This window comes from Podarcis vaucheri (assembly GCF_965113315.1).
Source record: "Podarcis vaucheri genome assembly, chromosome: 1".
NCBI classification, from domain to species: Eukaryota; Metazoa; Chordata; class Lepidosauria; order Squamata; family Lacertidae; genus Podarcis; species Podarcis vaucheri.
In genome coordinates, this window is record NC_138759.1 from 10,278,019 (window position 1) to 10,298,205 (window position 20,187).

Here is a 20,187-nt window from a genome sequence, read left to right on the forward strand (position 1 = left end):
AGTGGTACCTCAGGTTACATCCGCTTCAGGTTACATACACTTCAGGTTACATACGCTTCAGGTTACAGACTCCGCTAACCCAGAAATAGTACCTCGGGTTAAGAACTTTGCTTCAGGATGAGAGCAGAAATTGTGCTCTGGCAGAAGCGGGAGGCCCCATTAGCTAAAGTGGTGCTTCAGGTTAAGAACAGTTTCAGGTTAAGAACGGACTTCCGGAACGAATTAAGTACTTAACCCGAGGTACCACTGTATTACAATAGCCAAAGTTTGGTGCAAAGTTCCAAACTTCCTGACCTTACAATTCTGCTACTGGACCTCTGCTTAACTGGACCTCCCCACTTAACATTAATGTAATCTGTTTTACAGCAGAGAAAAACCCACACCGTGCCATTAGCCCAAGATCAAGAGAGAAATTCTACGCCACTGTTCTTTGACATCCTTCCGCTTCTGTAATGAATGGGGGTGGCTGCCCAGCTCATTCACCCTGCTAGCGGCCGACAAAAGAAGTGAATGAACATCTCTAGGCATGATGCTGCTGGATAAAATATGTGGGCAGCACCAACCCCGATCTTGTAATGCACATTTGCATGGCACTCTTGGAGGTGGCTGCCAGCGTCCATTGATGCTTTGGGGGTAAAATAAAACATGAAACCAGGAATGAAGACAGACATAGTATTCAGAAGAACACAGTGTGTTTCTCAGTTGTAAGGCAAACAAATAATAATAATAATAATAATAATAATAATAATAATAATAATAATTAATAATAATAATGTATTATTTATACCCCACCCATCTTGCTGGGTTTCCTCAGCCACTCTGGGAGGCTTCCAACAGAATATTAAAATACAATAACCTATTAAACATTAAAAGCTTCCCTAAACAGGGCTGCCTTCAGATGTCTTCTAAAAGTCTGGTAGTTGTTTTCCCTTTGACATCTGGTGGGAGGGCATTCCACAGGGCTTCTTTCAACCTGCATTTGTCATCAACAGCGCTGTTTCCATACCGCTGCAGTTTTATTTCTGCCAAAAACTACCTTTTTTGTATTGCTGTCTGCTATTCAGTGTAAGTTGTGTAACTTAGAATGTAAGAGCTCACCCATACGTCTGCTTGTTCAACACTTAGAAAGCCTGGGTCTGAGCAGTTTTCTGTTGGCGTGGGGGGGGGCAGAACTGACGTGATTAGTCACTTAGTTATATCTATTGGACGTGGGTGGTGCTGTGGTCTACTCTAAACCACTGAGCCTCTTGGGCTTGCCGATCAGAAGGTCAGCGGTTTGAATCCCCACAATGGCGTGAGCTCCCGTTGCTCTCTCCCAGCTCCTGCCAACCTAGCAGTTCGAAAGAATACCAGTGCGAGTACAGTGGTACCTCGGGTTACATACGCTTCAGGTTACATACGCTTCAGGTTACAGACTCCGCTAACCCAGAAATAGTGCTTCAGGTTAAGAACTTTGCTTCAGGATAAGAACAGAAATCGGGCTCTGGCGGTGCGGCGGCAGCAGGAGGCCCCATTAGCTAAAGTGGTGCTTCAGATTAAGCACAGTTTCAGGTTAAGAACGGACCTCTGGAACGAATTAAGTACTTAACCCGAGGCACCACTCTACATACAATAAATATAAATACCATAGCACACTGTAAGCCTCCAGTGACCTCATTCCAAAGAAGACGAAACCCTGGAAATGATCATAGTTTGGAGAACTGGAGTGCACATAATGATATCCTTCATAAATTCTCTGCATCAGGAAATCTAGCATATCAGAGACTTAGTCTTTGGCATGCTAGCTTTCCAGATGTGGAGAGATTCCAATGTGGAGGGAAAAGGTATGACCTCTGGGAGATCTGCACCATTTGGAACAGCTCCTTTTTTCCTTTTTCAGTTTTCTTTTCAGAGTGGTGTGCGAGAGCGCTGCACTTGCTGTCAGATCGCCCTTCATGCGACCTCAGCTTCAGGTTGAACTTGTAAGGTGTCCTGTAAACAACAGCAAGCTGAGGTGGAAACCAACTGGGCATGTTTCTCCTGGGTTTCTGTCTCCGTCTAAAAACGCTCGACCCATTTTGCAAGAAGAAAAAAGCATGCATGAGACCCAAAACAAACAAAAAACAAAACAAAAAGCAACCGGCTCAATCATAACCTCTTTGCATTCCTATCTGTGTTAAATGAATGAGGCAACGCGGAAGTCGCAGGGCGTCAAGCTCAGTTTTGCTCCTCTGTCCTCCATTTTGTTTACCGCCACACGAAATACCCCAAAGACAGCTCTCTCTCTCTCTCTCTCTCTTCTGAGGGAGCAGGGTTTGGCTGAGTTAAGTCAGCCATCCAGAAAGAAACATGGAGTCCTGTCAGCTCCGATCCGCCTTCAGCTCTTCATTCCAAATCGCATTCACCAGCCTTCGGTGTGGAGAAAAGTACCTCAGAGGATGTGTCGAGGTGAAGACTCGTCAGACATCCTGAATTTCAAGAGTCGCTCTAAATTATGCACCTGAGGTCTGCTCAGTAGCAGGTGCCATGAGGGCTGAACCACAATCTCCCGAGAGGCTTTCAGGAAGCAAGTTAGCTGTGCAGGAGAAGGAACTTGAGGCAATCTACTAGGGCTGTGTATGAACACCAGAGGCGCTGGCTTGGGTACAAGATTGGGGGGTGGTCAGCATTGCGTTGCATGCCTTGGGTTCCCATCTTTGTACAGTCATACCTCATGTTACGTTTGCTTCATGTCACGTTTGCTTCATGTCACGTTCCACGGAAAGGGTTACTTCCTGGTTTCGCCACTCATGCATTTGCACAAGCACTAAATCGCGCTTCGTGCATGTGCACAAACACCTGCGCAGATACGGCGCTTCAGTTTGCAGGCTTTTCATGTTGCGAACGAGCCTCCAGAACAGATCCCGTTAGCAACCAGAGGTACCACTGTATTAACAAAATATAGGAAAGGGCCGGGAGGTTGGGCGGCCATTTTTTCCCATCAGGTGCTGAAGTGACTTCAAAGCGATCTGTTGCAATCTACCACAGCCTTACAGGATGCCCCCTCTAGAATTTGTCACACGCACACACACATACACATGAATTTGTAAAACTGTCTGTGCTTGGCTACCCAAAGCTTAAATACATGACTTTTTACACACCCTTAGAAACATTTGGAGACGATCCCTAAGTTGACAGAGAGAGAGAGAGAGAGAGAGAGAGAGAGAGAGAGAGAGAGGAAATACAGGACAAAACTGTATCAATGCAGGACGTAGGATGGAAGAACGACAAGATACCAACAAAAGAAGAATGGCAAGTCAAGCTTATGGAATATGCAGAAATGGTGAAACTGACGGAAAGAGTCAGAGACAATGATAATGAAGAATTTTAAAAAGACTGGGAATCTTTTGTGTTGTATTTACAGAAATACTGTAAAGATATGGACTCACTAGCAGGGTTTAATTAAACACTTTCAGGTAAGAAGATAAGATCAAAGGTTTAGTAAGGACAAGGTGGAGTGAAATTGACTGTAAGATGTAATGGTGAAGGAAAATTTGGTATAAAACTGATAATAAAATAAGAGTATTAAGGTATAAGATTATAAAAATAAGGTAATAATTAAGCAGAAGTGGTAAATATTTAGGGAACCAGAAGGGGAAATTGAGGGAAGTCACAGGGAGGTGGGTGGGTTCTTTTTCTTTTATATGACAATTGTTATATGGTGTTGTTTGATTGAATATAAAACTGTAAAATCCAATAAAATCTTTTTTAAAAAAGAAAAAAATACAGGACATAGCATTTTACATTGAAATACAGGACAATCCTGTATCACACAGGACAGGGGGCAACCCTAGGCATGCCTGTGACATCATGCGCCTGTGCATCACATGCATGTCATTGGAAGGAGGCCCAACGCAGAGCCGAGCACTGTGCATCTTCAATGGCTGACCAAAAGTCCAAAGGTAGCATTACAGTGGTACCTCTGGTTGCGAACGGGATCCGTTCTGGAAGCCCGTTCACAACATGAAAAGAGCGCAACCCAAAAGTGGTGCGTCTGCGCAAGCACGGGTTGCGATTCGCCGCTTCTGCACATGCACATGGTGTCATTTTGCGCTTCTGTTCATGCTTGAGCGGCGAAACCTGGAAGTAACCCTTTCCAGTACTTCCGGGTCGCCGCGGGACGTAACCTGAAAGAACGTAACATGAAGTGGACGTAACTGTTGGGATACTGCCAGGGAGATGGAGCCATCAGGCAGGCCTCCAAGTCGCCTCCAGACGATCACCGGTCTCCCGTGGAACAGCATCAGTCAATTAGCGACACGAGCCTCAGAGACATTCCAAGACTCGTGCACACCCTTTTCAGCAGTCTTCACAACTGAAGATTCAGACAGGAGAGCATATTTATTTACAGTGAAGGAATGGGTTTCCCAAACCCGAAACTGACTGTGCAGGCATTTTTAAACTGCACCAAAATCCCCATTTCTCCTTAGCTAAAATGCATAAACTTTAGCCGTTGAGCAAATGCAAAACAAGAACACAGCTCTCTCCCTTATCAGTTTGACGGCAAGACTGGCCTTGACTTTACCAGTAGAACAGACACAGACATATCTTATGTTCTGACCACAAATGACGGGGAGACCCAAGTCTGGGACTAACGCCAGAGCATGTTCTCGGAAGTAGTGACCTTTTGCTCCAAGATAGGAGTAGGAACAGGAATATCCTTTTATGGTCAGGAGTGCAGGAAGGAAATCCCTTTTATGGTTGAGAGTACCAGAGCAGGAACATATGTGATGTCAACCTGCATACATAGGCTGACGTGGTTGGAAGGAGGGAGAGGGTGCCTGGAGGATATAAATACTGCATGAAACTTGTCATTTCTTTGGACTTGCTGTGGACTAATCACGCAAGTGCCTTCTGCTATCCGGAGCAGAAGGCACTTGCGTGATTAGTCCACAGCAAGTCCAAAGAAATGACAAGTTTCATGACAAGTTTCATGACAATGACAAGTTTCAGTCAGTTTTGTGTTTGGGAAACCCATTCCTTCAACAGCTTTATTCAACGTAGATCAGAACAAAGGAAAAACATGACTGCTTGCCTCCGTGTCCAGGAAAACAGCCGGAACAAAAGCTATATACAAAACGGAAGTTCCCAGCGAGACAGTGCTGGGAGTAAACAGGCATGTGATACACAACAATCATGCCTGATTATTTAAGGTGGAACGGAAATATCCTAACAGCAACATGAGGTATGACTGTATTATCAATTTACGATGGGGTGGAAGGTTTGCAGGCTTTGAAGGACTTGCTCACAAAAATATTGACAGATGTACGAGTTATTATAGCTAGGAGGTGGAAAAAGCTAACAGTATATAAAATGGTATAAAGAGGTTGCTATTAATGATAAATTAGCATGTGCCATTAAGGTAAGATGGGGAACATGCAGGAGAAATGATTTTGAGGGGATATGGAGGGAGTTTGTAGAATTTGTATTGTTAAAACAGAAAGGGGTCAAACCATTGCAAGAGGTGTTGAAATTCTGGAGGTTGGATGGTTACAATGGAATGGTCTTGGGGGTGGTGTGCACGTTTTTATTCTTATTCATTTATGATTATTACTGCTAAAAAATATTGAGGGGTCTGAAGAAACCTGCGCCCTTGGGATTTGGTGCCTATCATACCCCCTCCTACATTTAAAGCACACAGGGTGGTATTCAACTATCCAGCCCCGTCAGTGTGTGTTAACGGAAAAATCTGAGGGCTCCCTTGGACAAAAACAAAGACACCAACCAGGATAACTTGGAGCAAAACAGCAGCCTGTAGGCTTGGCCTTTATTGAATACTGTCGCAACAGGACTCCCACCCACAAGTTGAAGCAAAATGGAAGCCCAGAACAAAAGAAGACCCCACCTTTTATTAGTTACTAATCCCCCAAACAGATAGGTAGCCGTGTTGGTCTGCCATAGTCAAAATAAAAAAAATTCCTTCCAGTAGCACCTTAAAGACCAACTAAGTTAGTTCTTGGTATGAGCTTTCGTGTGCATGCACACTTCTTCAGATACTGAAGAATATCTGAAGATATCAGATGTGGTGGTAACCTGAGTTTCCTGTCACCTGGCTGATTGCTCCTTTCCCCCCTCCCCATGAGTACTTTCCAGGTGACAAAGGGGAGCTTGCAGTTTCCTGCCCCCAGAGGGAAGAGCTGTTTATTGTCCTTTGTTCCAGTCCGTGCTGAATCCACTCCCATATGCAAGTCCTTTGTGACCTTGATGGTCTTCTGTCTAGGACCATCAGTGTTGGCATAGCAACTGGGCAGGGCTCCTGTGTATGTGCTGGTATGCTCAAGGGATTATGGCTGCCCTGTATCAAACCTCCCCCATTTTGTAGTCCTTCCTTCATGGAGTAAAATAAAAGTGGAACAGTGCAGATCCAATGTATGGTTGATTTTCTATGAATTTATAACAGAAGCGTAGTGTATGTAGTGTGTGTGTGTGTGAGAGAGAGAGAGAGTGTGTGTGTGTATGTGTGTGAAGTTTGTACAAACTGAATGATTGGGGGGGCGTTTCCTGCGACATGTGGAAAAAAGAACTTCCACTTGCACAATGGGGCTTCCCACCTCTGTCCTCCCCCTTGCCCTCCAGAATTATTGTCTCTGGGGGTTCAGGAGAACCCCTAGACGGGGAGAGGAGAAAGGGGGTGATTGCGTCTGGCAAGCTGGCATGCTTGCACAGAGAGAGCAACGGGGAAAGATGTTGAATCCCACCCCTGTCCCCCCCCCCGGAGATGCCCAGGGACCTGCTAGATGCCAAGCAGCTGCCCTCCCACTGTAGCCCTTCCCCAATTCCATATCACCCAGTGCAAACCTGGTTAATGGCTATGAAAATAAACAAAGAGTACACTTCCACCATCCATTTTTAATGCCCTTTCATCAACTTGAAGCTACTTGGATGAATTTTAAGGTGCTTTAATGTGCTTTTCCAAATATATATATATAATAACCTGTGGTATTTTTAGAACCATTTTTAGGATGAGACGACTTAAATAAATGGCAGAAATGTGATAGTATGTGAGCGAGCGGAGCCAAATTAATGTTCCCTTAAGTGGAGGACATAAATCCAAAGGGGAAATCCATTACATGATTAACTTTCATTTGGGCTGCCTTTTCGGTTCCCAGAGTTAAGCCTAACAGAGTTGTGCGTGATGTTTTGGAATGATTTTAAAAGGGTTTTGTTTTTGTTTTTTAAAAGCATTTTATGCAAGCATGACATTCCATTCATTGCACTTCTAGAGAATGCTGCGTTTGATGAAGTTTGCATCAGTTGCATGGCACAGATGTACCTAAGCAAGTTCCAATCTTAGAGCCCATGTTTGAAGCTTTCTTTCTTTATTTTCTACCCAAGTGTATTCTGCCTGTGTTCTTATTGCTGCTGCTTAGATATATGCATGAACCTGACCTTTGGAACATTTTGTAAGTAAAGCATTTTTAACTTTTTTTTAAAGTTTGCATCTGATAAAAATAGTGGCAGAATAATAGCATATTGATGATAGTCTATGTAGTTTGTTTGCAGAAGATTTCAAGTTCAATCCCTGCCATCTCTAGTTAAAACGTGGGGAATCTGTGGCCCTCTGGATGTTGTTAGACTTCTTAACTCTCATCAGCCATAACCAGCATGGCAAATGGTCAGGTGTGATGGGAGTTGGGAGTCTGGCATAATCTGGAGTGTCACGGGATCCCCATTCCTGAATTAAAAGGCACAGGTAGCTTTAAGGTTAAATGATAATGGGGAAGACCTTCTTCCTGAGACCTTGGAGAGTAGCTGCTAAGTAAAGGTGTAGTGCAGTGTTTCCCAACCTTTTTTGGGCAAAGGCACACTTGTTTCATGAAAAAAATCTCGAGGCACACCACCATTACAACCCCGTGACGTCAGCGCGCAGCGTCACGCCGGGAGGGACATGAATTGCTAGCAAATTACATAATCACCTCCTTGAGGGCTGGCTCATCTTCTCCGAAGGCAGAACCCCATTAATTAACAGCACAGACTCACACCATAGCCAAGACGAGGGGGGAAAACCTCAGTCATGCACAGTCATGCACATGTGGGGGCTAAATGAGGATGAAGACCGGGCAGAGAGCAGGGTTCAAATCACCCCACCTGGCCAGGACAATCCCTGGGTGCTCCCTTGGGCCACTCGCCTGACCCACCTCGCAGGGCTGTTGTTGCGAGGATAACACGGGGAGAACCACGCGCGCCCCCGGGAGCTCCTTGGAGGAGAAAGCGGGCGATGAATGCAATGCACGAAATATATGAGAGGCGACCAGGTTTTGCAGGTGAGGGGCCCCCGCCAGCCTCCGCTTCCAACACCCGGCGCAACGACACCGAAGTTTCCCCCCGGGCTCGGCTCGGGGAGCAGCGCTGCTCCCCCCGGCTCCCCTTCGCCCTCCCGGCTCTCTCTGCCGCCCACTGGGGACCCCCCTCACCTGCCAAGTCCGGAGCACCGGTGGAAGTTGCATGCATGCATGCAGGGCGCCGCGTTGCCATTGCATTGCACTGCACTCCATGCAACGCCTGCACGCATGCAATGCCTTGCACGCCCGCCAAGGGGTCTCCCTGCGGTCCGATGCGTCCCCTCCGACGCGGATGCAGCATTGCAAAAATACCCCCCCCGACACAGCCCTACCTGGGGGGCAGCCTCCGCCGCTCCGCCTCCGCGGGGATCCCCGGGCTCCATCCTGCCACCCGATCTCCGCGGGGGCGCAGGCAGGCTGCGCAGGGTCTGCACGGAAGAGCCCCTGCCCGCCCGCCCGCCCGCCCGCCGCCGCCGCGCTCATTCCATGGCCGGGAGAAGAGCGCTTCAAACAAAACGCCCGGCCTGCCAGGCCACGCTGGGAAACGTAGTTCGCGCACCCCGCACGGGCGCGGAGCCCAAGGGCGAGGGGACTACGGATCCCGGCAGCCCCCGCGCCGGGGACGGAGGGGGAGAGGCCGGGTGCAGGGATGGAGGGACGGGTGGGCGAGCGAGTGAGTGAGTGGCAGCCGCCAAGCCTTGGCCTCCTCCAGGAAGGGCCTCCCCGGAGGAGGAGGAGGAGGGAGGCGCAGAGCGGGAGGGAGGGAGGGAACCCCAGGGGTCATCTAGTGATGGCGCCCCAATCGAAAATTTGACTTAAAAAAAAAAATCTTTCGAATTTTTTAATTTTTCCCGCGGCACACCAGGCAACATCTCGAGGCACACTAGTGTGCCACGGAACAGTGGTTGGGAAACACTGGTGTAGTGGTCATGTAGGATTGCTATGAGGAATTATGAAAAATGAAGCAAGCCATTGTGTCAGTGGTGAAAGCACCGCTTTGACTAGGTTTGGGTCATTGACATAATTTCTGATCACTCCCACAAGCCTCTGCATCTCTGCCCCATTTTCTCTATGCCTGACAGTCACGTATAAAGCATTCTAGCACAGACCAGTTGCTTACCAGGCATCCTGGGTACATAAAAATAAGAAGGTAGCTTTGATGTAGCTTTTGTTAATCTTTAGGTAGATCTTAGGGCCAGGAGCAGAGTTCACATGGAGGTGGTAAAATGCCTGTCTTTCTTTATTACCTCCGGGGTTTGCTGATCAGCAGTGGCGGGCAAGCGGTGAGCGATTGACAGACCCCCCCCCCCAAAAAAAGCTAAACAACTTATTTTCTTAATTTTGGGTTTTAAAAAATAGGGCTCTTATACACAGAAAAACATGGTATATACTAAATCCAATGAAATTGAGCCCAAGAGAGGGTCTTCTTGCTTCTTGCTTCTAAAACACCTTTGGAGCAATCCATAAATTATAGCTTGTCCGTCCTCACCAACTCCTCCAGGCAGCATGCTATTGGACTCTCCATACTCGCCAGAACAATGACACAACGGCAGAACAGCCAGCCAACTACAAGTCCCATGCCCCCAGCCAGCATGGCTAGCAGTCAGGAATTATGGGAGTTACAGTTCGCCAGCATCTACAAGGCTGCAGCTCTTCCCATCCCTGGCTTAGAGATGATGGGGAACAAGCTTATGTATATACCATTATATCAGAAGTGATGGTAAGCCTTGTGTCCGGCTGCTTGAACGCAGGAAGTGAACAACGCACCAAGTGTACAAATTCTTTGGCAACCTGCAATGTGCAGCTGAAAAACAACAGGGTCACTCAACGAGCCTCTGTTTTCGGGGAAAGGCCTTCAATTTATAAAGCCAGTGAGCTTGCAATATTAAAACTTCCTGTCCTATTATGGTAATGGGAAACAAATGAACCTGGATTTCCAACAGTGAGCAAACTGTCCTCCCTCGGAAACTTCACACACATTAAAATGAGAGCAAAATAATTCAGAGCCAATGGTTTGTCCCTGAGGGAATAAACATTTCATCTATGTTTTCTTTTCTTTTTTTTCATTCCTAGGAAAAAGAATGCACACCTTTGTTTAAGTAGGTGAACTGAAGGCTCATGCTACATTAAGTATGCTCATAAATTAAAATGATACCAACCCATGAATATGGATCAACTCCTTTGCAAGCGAGGTTTGTTGCTGGTGCTGTATATAGGAAGAGTGCATCTGATAGCTGGATCCTGCAGTGTTACTCACAAAGTGGCAGTATCTGATTTTGTTTCACTGTCCCACCAATATTACGGGCTCCACAGGTTTTCTCCCACTGAAATCTTGGAAAGAACAGAAGCTTATGCAGGGAGAAAATGAGGTGGATTTTTTTTTTGTTAGGCCAGTGTCACGGACGCAAGAATACAACCTAACTACCAGGGTGTCGGAGCCAGCCGTCACAAATGGCGCAGTTTAGCATAAAATAAAGACACAGAGAGCCAGCAATATTTTCATGGATGGAGGGCAGCTCCTTTCGAACTTCTTCTCTCCAGTAACTTTTATTATCCTTTGTTCTCTCCTCTTGCATGGCCGTTTGCCAATGTCTCACATTACCTACATCCGGTCATGGCTTAAACCCACCCATCGCCAAATAGGGTCATCACTGCCCAGAGGAAACACAACTCAATTTAAGGTCAGTACATTCCAATATATTGTAAAGCTCAGAGTGCTGGTCAGCCGAGGTCAGGGGGCACCCTGCAATATTACAAGCCTTTGCCGTGGCTTTATGACTCCCACACTAGGGCTGGGCAATATAACAATATATTGTCCAAAACTGGTTTGAAGTCCATATTGTGATATTGGTTTCATAGTTTTTGACCTGACAATATATATATATCACAAATCGTGATGTGGATGTGCTGTGCAAAAATCACAAAGTGATTTTTCCCTTTGAATTATTATGTTACTTGAGTTATTATTTCTAAAGCCATTGCTCTGCCACTTCTGGTTCCTCGTTACGCAGAGGGGAAGCTTCTGGTCCTCCTGTTAACAATGAGCAAGGAAAGCCACCGAGTGCTTCTGCAGAATAATCGCGGTCGCATCTTAAAACTGTGCAAGTCAGCCGGCTGGTTTGTTTCCAGGCAGAAAAAATGATTGCAGCCCTTGTCTGACAGACATGATTAATAACCCGGCAGTTGCCTTTGAACTAGATGCAGCACTTGCCAAAAAAAATCGGAAGGAATCGGAGGAGGAGGAGGGCGATTGTGGCAGTGACAGTCATTTCGCAGCCAGACGACTGTTACTTTGTGATTAAAGAACAAACACAATTACATGGAGGGCATGCAACAGCAGAAGCACTCTCTTCCTCTTCCACTTCTGCCTCCCTCTTCATTCCAGACCCTCCTACTTCTTTAAAGCCCATTTAGATATTTGAAGATGGCCATCATATCTCCCCTTGCTCTCATCTTTTCCAGGCAAACAACAACCCCAACTCCTTCAACCGTTCCTCATCAGGCTTGGTTTCCAGAGCTTTGATCATCTTGGCTGCCTGTCTTTGCACACCTTCCAGCTTGTCAATATCCAGCTACAAACCCACGTAACAGTTACCTCACCCAGGGGGTTGGTGGTTATCCCTTTTTGCCCTTCCTAAATGCATACCCTAAAAAATAAAAATTTATTTATTTATTTATTTATTTATTTATTTATTTATTTATTTATTTATTTATTTATTTTACTATTCTACCATCTGACTGGGTTGCCCCAGCCACGCTGGGTGAAATCCAGAATACAGTGGATGCTTGGGTTGTGAATGTGATCTGTGTGGGATGCACATTCGCAACCTGCAGTGTTCCCAACCCACGCCTGCGTGCCTGTGGGTTGCGATTCGGTGTTTCTGCGCATGCGCAAAGCGCAATTTAACGTTTCTGCGCATGCACGACCGCCGAAACCCGGAAGTAACCCGTTCTGGTACTTCCGGGTTTCGGCGGTCCGTAACCCAAAAAAATGCAAGCTGAAGCGTATGTAACCCAAGGTATGACTGTATATAAAAACATAATAAAACATTAAACATTAAAAAGAAAAAAACCTTCTGTATACAGGGCTGCCTTCAGATGGCTTGGGGTGGGGGGCAGGGTCGGATAACTCCATACCCAGCAACATTGATCTGATGAAAATAGGGACAGCCGAAGGAAAAGCAATCTGGAAGGACAGATCCTGAAGCTGAGGCTCCACTACTTTGGCCACCTCATGAGAAGAGAAGACTCCCTGGAAAAGACCCTGATGTTGGGAAAGATGGAGGGCACAAGGAGAAGGGGACGACAGAGGATGAGATGGTTGGACAGTGTTCTCGAAGCTACCAGCATGAGTTTGACCAAACTGTGGGAGGCAGTGGAGGACAGGAGTGCCTGGCGTGCTCTGGTCCATGGGGTCACGAAGAGTCGGACACGACTAAATGACTAACAACAACAACAACAAGGAAAAGCAGGACATTCTCGGATCAAAAGAGAAACCAGGACAGTTTCTGTAAATCTGGGACTGCCCCTGGAAAATAGGGACACTTGGAGGGTCAGTAAAGGTCTGCCCTGCTGGTCCCTGCTGATTCAGAAAAGCCTTTTTGTTCTCCTGTCGCCAATTTCAGTCCAATCACATTGATACCACCCACAAACACCCTCTAAAATGTCTGCTGGCCGAGCTTGATAAATAAACAGGCTGTGGGATTTCATAAACCTCCCACTTGCAATTCCCAGCCAGAAGTGGCTGAGGATTTTCCAATCCTCTCAGTTCACCCTGGAGTGGGAGGTTTGGTCCTGTTCAATCAGTGCTAAATTATGACCCTTGCTTGGAGTTTATTCTCGGCATCCTCTCCAGACAACCAAGAGCATGATTTTAGTGGCTTGCAGCAAGGACCTTTCCCAATAAAGAAATAAGCTTACAAAAGTCCAATCGCTTCTAGTATAAACACAACTTGCCAAAAAGGATCCCTATAGGGCCCAGAGGAGAGCCCCCTTTCCAGACTTTCCCACCTTGATGTGTATGTGTGATAAGCATAATTGATTTAACTGAAGGTTTAAAAATGCAAAATGGCAAAATGTCTATTGCTAACATTGGGGCTTTGAGCTCCTAAATGGGTAAATGATTACCTGTTGATTGTTCTCTAGCTGTAAACTGAATAAAAAAATTCCTTCCAGTAGCACCTTAAAGACCAACTAAGTTAGTTCTTGTAAAAAAATTCCTTCCAGTAGCACCTTAAAGACCAACTAAGTTAGTTCTTGGTATGAGCTTTCGTGTGCATGCACACTTCTTCAGATACCCAAAAGAAGTGTATCTGAAGAAGTGTGCATGCACACGAAAGCTCATACTAAGAACTAACTTAGTTGGTCTTTAAGGTGCTACTGGAAGGAATTTTTTTATTTTGACTATGGCAGACCAACACGGCTACCTATCTGTAACTGTAAACTGAATGTAACCCTTGATCATGCGGTGAAGGTATTGAGTTGCAAATCTCCATTTTGAAAGGGAGTTGCTTTGTGCTTCTGTCTCCCGAAGCCCATGGAGTGAGCATGTAAATGAAGCTCTCCTGAAGGGAGACTAAACAGCCTAAGGCCAATAGAGGCTGAAATGTAGGCTGTGGGGTAGAGAGAGACCTCTGTTTCTAGACCTGATTGGATTATTTCCTGTTTTCTAAATTGCTGAGCCTGTGCTAGACAACACAAGACATTGTGTGAATATTTTGGGATGCATGTTTGATGCTTATGTTCTGTTTTTAAAGTGTTCTGCCAAGTAAAAGTTTGAATAATGTTTTTATGGTCCTCGATAATGATTTATTCCAAAAACATGAGTCAGTTCTTATGCTTCCAGTCACTTCAAACTGTGCAATATTAATGTAGGCAGGCATGTGTACACTGCTCTTCTTAAAGAGTACATGTCTGACTACACTCAGCTTTCCCTGGCCTGTGCATCACGAAACCCAGGGGAAAATGATCATTTCTTCCCAAGTTTCCAAGAACTTCCACTTCATCAGGCAGTTCCTCACTGATGATTATGTCCAGGATAGATGTTCCCCTTGCTACTCTTTTTACCTTCTGGGGAATGAAATTGTCAGTGAGGCAACGGAGACATTTGTTGGACCTTACATTCTTGGCAGAGTTTAAGTTCCAACAGACATCAGGATAATTGAAGTCTCCCATGACTACTATATATAATTTTTGAATGTACAGGAAAGTCTAGCAATAGGTGTGGGTAGGTTACTGGTGGTGGGGCTGATGCCTTCTCACTCCCCGCCCACCAGGTGCCACCCGTGTCTTCCAGTCGGAGTAATTCTGAAGACCCTGTTGATGGGCTGTGCTAACTCTTGAGTGCATCAGATCATGGCAAAGCAGCTTCAGCTCACTGTGTTGTCTTTCCTTTGGGAGTGTGGATGCTAAATTTGCATGCCATTGAAATTACATCATGGGCTCGGAGCTCTTGCAGTGCTGCTGCTTTAGACAGTGGCTGTCCTAAAGGCCACTAGAGGAGAAATACTAAAGCTTGCTTTTATGTCCACCCCCCAGCCCACTGTTCTTATTTCAAATGATTGTGCCAGGTTTCTGTTTACAGAGAGAGAATCGGGAAGAGGGGAGCAACAAGGAGGAGCCTGCTTATGTAACCTGACATGTTTATCTTGGACTTTTTAGCCCTCCTGGCAATTCCCTTTGGAATTCACGTTAATGGCCTGGGTTTGTTTCTGCTGAAATCACCGGCAGCAAATCCATGCCCGAAAGGAACAGCGCCAATCTATTTAAACTCAAGAAGACAGCCTCGCTTTTGCCTAATAGTTTCATCAAAGCCAATTAAGCAATTTCTCTTGAAGTCCTCCCCTTCTCAACTCTACCGGCCTTGAACCATAGTTGCGGAGACTTAATGAAACAGCCTCTTTCTTCCTCTTTTACATTGGTCCTTAAATGCTGGTTCATAGATGTGTGCAAATGGCTTCAGTCCAGGATTGTCTTAGGGACTAGCATCCCATGCGCTAAGATGTGAGATAGCTCATCTCTATGCCCCATCTGGAGTGGAGATTTGACTGACGTTCAATCCCAGGCATTTTACAGGTAGGGGGTTGGTAGGATTCCTGCTTGAGAGAGAAAAAAAGTGAATGCAATTCAAGGCTGCAATAACAGAAGTCTAGTGTCCAGATCAAGGGAAGTAATAGTACTGCTGTATTCTGCCCTGGCCAAACCACACTTGGAGCACTGTGCCCAGTTCTGTGTACCACAGTTTAAGAAGGGCATTGAAAGCTGGTAGGTGTGCAGAGGAGAGCAACCAAGATGATCAAGGGTCTGGAAACCAAGCCGTATGAGGAACGGTTGAAGGAGCTCGGTATGTTCATGCTGGAGAACAGAAGACCGAGAGGTGATATGACAGCTATCTCAGCTATTGGAAGGGCAGTCCCATGAAAGATGGTGCAAGTTTGTTTCCCGCTGCTCTATCTGCCTATCTGTCTATTAAAAACAAATAGATTGTTAGCACAGCACCATCCCTATATATAAATATAAAACCTATTGAAAACATACAGATAAACATGTAATGAAAACAACACAGCACAAGCCCTTTCATTAAAAGCAGTAAGTGTCTGGATTCACAGAATGCTGTGTCAGATAGTAAGTCTGCAGGCTTGAGTTTGCTAGCTGATGCAACGGGCTGATGCAATCAGCCTGCAATACTTCCTATGGAAGTGCTGGGTCGGAAAAACTCAGCAGCAATGTGCTGTCAGTTGATTGGCTGTCATCGGTTTAAAAGGGAAACCTGTCCAGCAGTAGGGTGATGGTGTAGAAGAGTGTGGTCAGAAAGAGATAGAGAGATAGAAAGGTTTTCCTATTTGCCTTAAGGTGCCGTCAAGTACTCTGTTTGACCATATGAACTGCTCGTGTATTATAGCCTGTAGATTATTGTATGTTTGTATATCTATAGCTCACAATAAATATACTGCACTGCACTGAAGAACCTGGAACTCTGAGCATTTCTGCTAAAGTGCCGTGGAGAATTTGCGACAGTCAGTTCCCCAAAGCCAGTTGGAACCAGGAAGTCTTCACCAGCTGGTGGAAGTACAACAAGGACGCAGACAGTCTGGCTTCTCTAGGGAGGGAGTTCCAAAGTCTGGGAGCCACCACCGAGAAGGCCCTCTCCTGTCCCACCACAACCAAGTGTCCCTGTGAGGGTGGTGGGACTGAGAGAAGGGCCTCCTTCAAAGATCTCAAAAGGGCAGGTTCATCCGAAGGAATAGGCTCTTTCAGATAGCTTGGACTTAAGCCATGTAGGGCTTTATATATCCTAAGCTGAACTTCGAATCGTGCCTGGAAACAGACTGGTAGCAAGGGGAGCTATTGCCACAAGGGTCGTCATATGCTCTCCATAACCAGCCCTGGCCAACTGATCACTTTTCAAATACGAAACCACCCAGGTAAAAGGAGAAGAGTGACTAGTGGGGTGCCACAGGGTTCTGTCTTGGGCCCGGTCTTATTCAACATCTTTATCAACGACTTGGATGATGGATTCAAAGGCATCCTGATCAAATTTGCAGATGACACCAAACTGGGAGGGGTGGCTAACACCCCAGAGGACAGGATCACACTTCAAAACGACCTTGACAGATTAGAGAACTGGGCCAAAACAAACAAGATGAACTTTAACAGGGAGAAATGTAAAGTATTGCACTTGGGCAAAAAAAATGAGAGGCACAAATACAAGATGGGTGACACCTGGCTTGAGAGCAGTACATGTGAAAAGGATCTAGGAGTCTTGGTTGACCACAAACTTGACATGAGCCAACAGTGTGATGCGGCAGCTAAAAAAGCCAATGCAATTCTGGGCTGCATCAATAGGAGTATAGCATCTAGATCAAGGGAAGTCATAGTGCCACTGTATTCTGCTCTGGTCAGACCTCACCTGGAGTACTGTGTCCAGTTCTGGGCACCACAATTCAAGAAGGACACTGACAAACTGGAACGTGTCCAGAGGAGGGCAACCAAAATGGTCAAAGGCCTGGAAACAATGCCTTATGAGGAACGGTTAAGGGAGCTGGGCATGTTTAGCCTGGAGAAGAGGAGGTTAAGGGGTGATATGATAGCCATGTTCAAATATATAAAAGGATGTCACATAGAGGAGGGAGAAAGGTTGTTTTCTGCTGCTCCAGAGAAGCGGACACGGAGCAATAGATCCAAACTACAAGAAAGAAGATTCCACCTAAACATTAGGAAGAACTTCCTGACAGTAAGAGCTGTTTGACAGTGGAATTTGCTGCCAAGGAGTGTGGTGGAGTCTCCTACTTTGGAGGTCTTTAAGCAGAGGCTTGACAATCATATGTCAGGAGTGCTCTGATGGTGTTTCCTGCTTGGCAGGGGGTTGGACTCGATGGCCCTTGTGGTCTCTTCCAACTCTATGATTCTATGATTCTATTCTAAGGGGGGTGGGGATGGGAAGGGTTGTCAGAATTACAAGCACTCCTTTGCAAAGCTATTGGCACTCAGGGTGGGGGTGGTGGTCCTTTTTGTTGGAATAACGCAGTCAGCAAAATCTCTCCTGCCGCGTCTAATCTCAGATCCATGGCTGTGAAAATATGCCCAAAGGGGGGGATGCTGAAATTTGCAATAAAAGAACCACAAACACCTTGTGTGGCAGACAGCGGTGACGCTACCAAAGCAATACATACCTTTACAGAGTGCTAGAGGCGAGGAATGAGAGTCAAATAAATCCCCAGCAAAGATCAGACAAGACCTTGGTCTGTCACTTTAAAACAAAAGAGAGTTAACTCAGGGTACCGAAAACCTGCAACAAAAGTCCCCTTTGGATTTATAAATTCTACCTCTCCGTCTCCACCCCCCCAATGATTTTTCATTCTTAGTATGTTTCATAAGCCACTCACTCTCTCTCACTTCAGGTCTTCCATAACCTCTGCAGGGTGGAGAGCGTTTATTGCAGGCTGCGCAGGGAGGCGAAGGGAGCTTGGGGCGGGGGGAGAGTGCATTTCATTTTATCAAAGCATTTTTATTGCTTTCCTCCCCTCCCCTGCCTCGCCTTGCTTCCATCCTTCTGAAATTTCATAAAAGCGCACCCTGTCAATCTATGAAGTGCACATACTGAGCTGTGTGTGTGTGTGTGTGTGTGTGTGTGTGTGTGTGTATATCACAAAGAGAACGTTTCACTGTTTTTGCTATAACAGCTATTGTTGCTGAATTAGATTCATCCCAGCTCATAATGCTTTATTCAATGAGCTAGGTTGGACTGCAAATAGCAAAACTCATTAATTATTATTATTATTTTTTACTTAGTACATTTGTCAGGAAACCAGAAGCATTTTTATTAGGAATAATAGGCGAGGAAATACCCAAGAAAGACCAAAAACTGTTTAGGTATGCAACTGTTGCAGCAGGAGTTTTATCCGCACAGAGATGGAAGCGACAAGACTTACCAATGATCCAGGACTGGCAGACAAAGATGGTGGAATATGCTGAGGTGGCGAAATTGACCGGGAAAATCCGAAACCAGTGGGATCAAACATTTCAAAAGGGCTTTATAGAGTATTTGAAAGATAATTGCAAACACTTAACAACACTGACAGGACTGGTCTAAAGCCTGATAGTTTATAGAAAGCACCGATTTACAATTAATATAATTAAACCGAAAGCTGTGGAGAGGGGAAATGGAACGGAGTGATTCTGGAAAACGGGGTGGCTGGCTGAAGCTATGAAGCACCATTTTGTTGTGACCTTTTGCCGCAGGCCAGACCCGTTCCATCTCATTGCTCACACAAATTTAGAGATGGGGCCCAAGGACCCAAACCTGTGTCAGGTGCATGCCTGCACAACGGGCCAATGGGGGAACAATGAAATGCACCTCCAAGCAAGGCAATGCTCCCCGTGGGAAGTCTGGGCTGCTCCAGATGTGCACATTTGTTTACTCGTTCCTTCGCCCACCCACACAGGCACACAATTACACGTTAGCTTCCACTCTGCCTGCTGTGCGCCGTATTAATTCGCTCAGTGGTAGCCTGGCCTGCATTGATAGAGAGGCAAAGGAAGAAAGGGGGTGGGTATTTATGGTTAAAGAGACACCAGAAATACATAATTGTCCTATAATATGTCATCGACAGCTCAAAACGAACTCGCCAGCTGTAGCACATGAAAGAGCAGCCTGCACACTGTATCTTTAGCTGGAGACAGGAATAGATGCGGCCATGATCCCATCTCCAAGACTCTTTTCAAAGTTGAACTTCTAGAGGAGGGGGCTGAAACCTGAAGAATAGCAACACATAAACATAAACACCAGGAACTCTTTAAATGCAGTTTTGAGAAAGATCTGTATCCCCCACCTCCTGCCTCCACACAATGCGAAATAGAGAGGATTCCACTATTCTTTCATTTATTAATCACTTTCCTGCAGCATCTCAAAGCAATTTGACAGAATCATAGAACTTCAATGCAGGAATATGCCGCTGTCCCATGCGGGGATCTAACCTACAACCTTTGCATTATGAGCACCATGCTCTAACCCAGGGTTTCCCAGCCTTGGGTCTCCAGCTGTTTTTGGACTACAATTCCCATCATCCCTGACAACTGGTCTTACTAGCTAAGGATGATGGGAGTTGTGGTCCCAAAACAGCTGAAGACCCAAGGTTGGGAAACATTGCTCTAACCACTGAGTTATCCAGGCTATTTTAACCCAGTCCTCCCAGTTGTTGGCCATTACTGTCAGTACGCCTTTCAACTGATGTCAGCGACTGGGCTCAATAACTGGTTCTGCCCCGACTGGGCTAGGCGTCTGGAGCACTTTCAGAGACCTTCCAATCCTGGAAAACAGGTCCCAGTGCACTGGACCCACAACTGTGCATTGTGAGCACCAGATTCAGCAGAGTATAAATAACGCGGA

The 20,187-nt window shown here is 45.9% G+C and overlaps 1 long non-coding RNA gene across 2 annotated transcripts in view; it reads left to right on the top strand.

Annotated features, from left to right (window-relative positions):
* Positions 1 to 19,872, top strand: part of LOC309531032 — a 91,787-nt gene extending 71,915 nt beyond the window's left edge. Inside the window, exon 5 of one of the 2 annotated variants that reach the window (XR_014219012.1) lies at positions 19,815 to 19,872. This is a non-coding gene — a long non-coding RNA (uncharacterized lncRNA). Of the gene's footprint in view, positions 1 to 7,794; positions 7,806 to 19,814 lie in introns of those variants that run through there. The other variant, XR_014219013.1, reaches the window with a different exon arrangement.
* Positions 19,873 to 20,187: the final 315 nt, after the last annotated feature.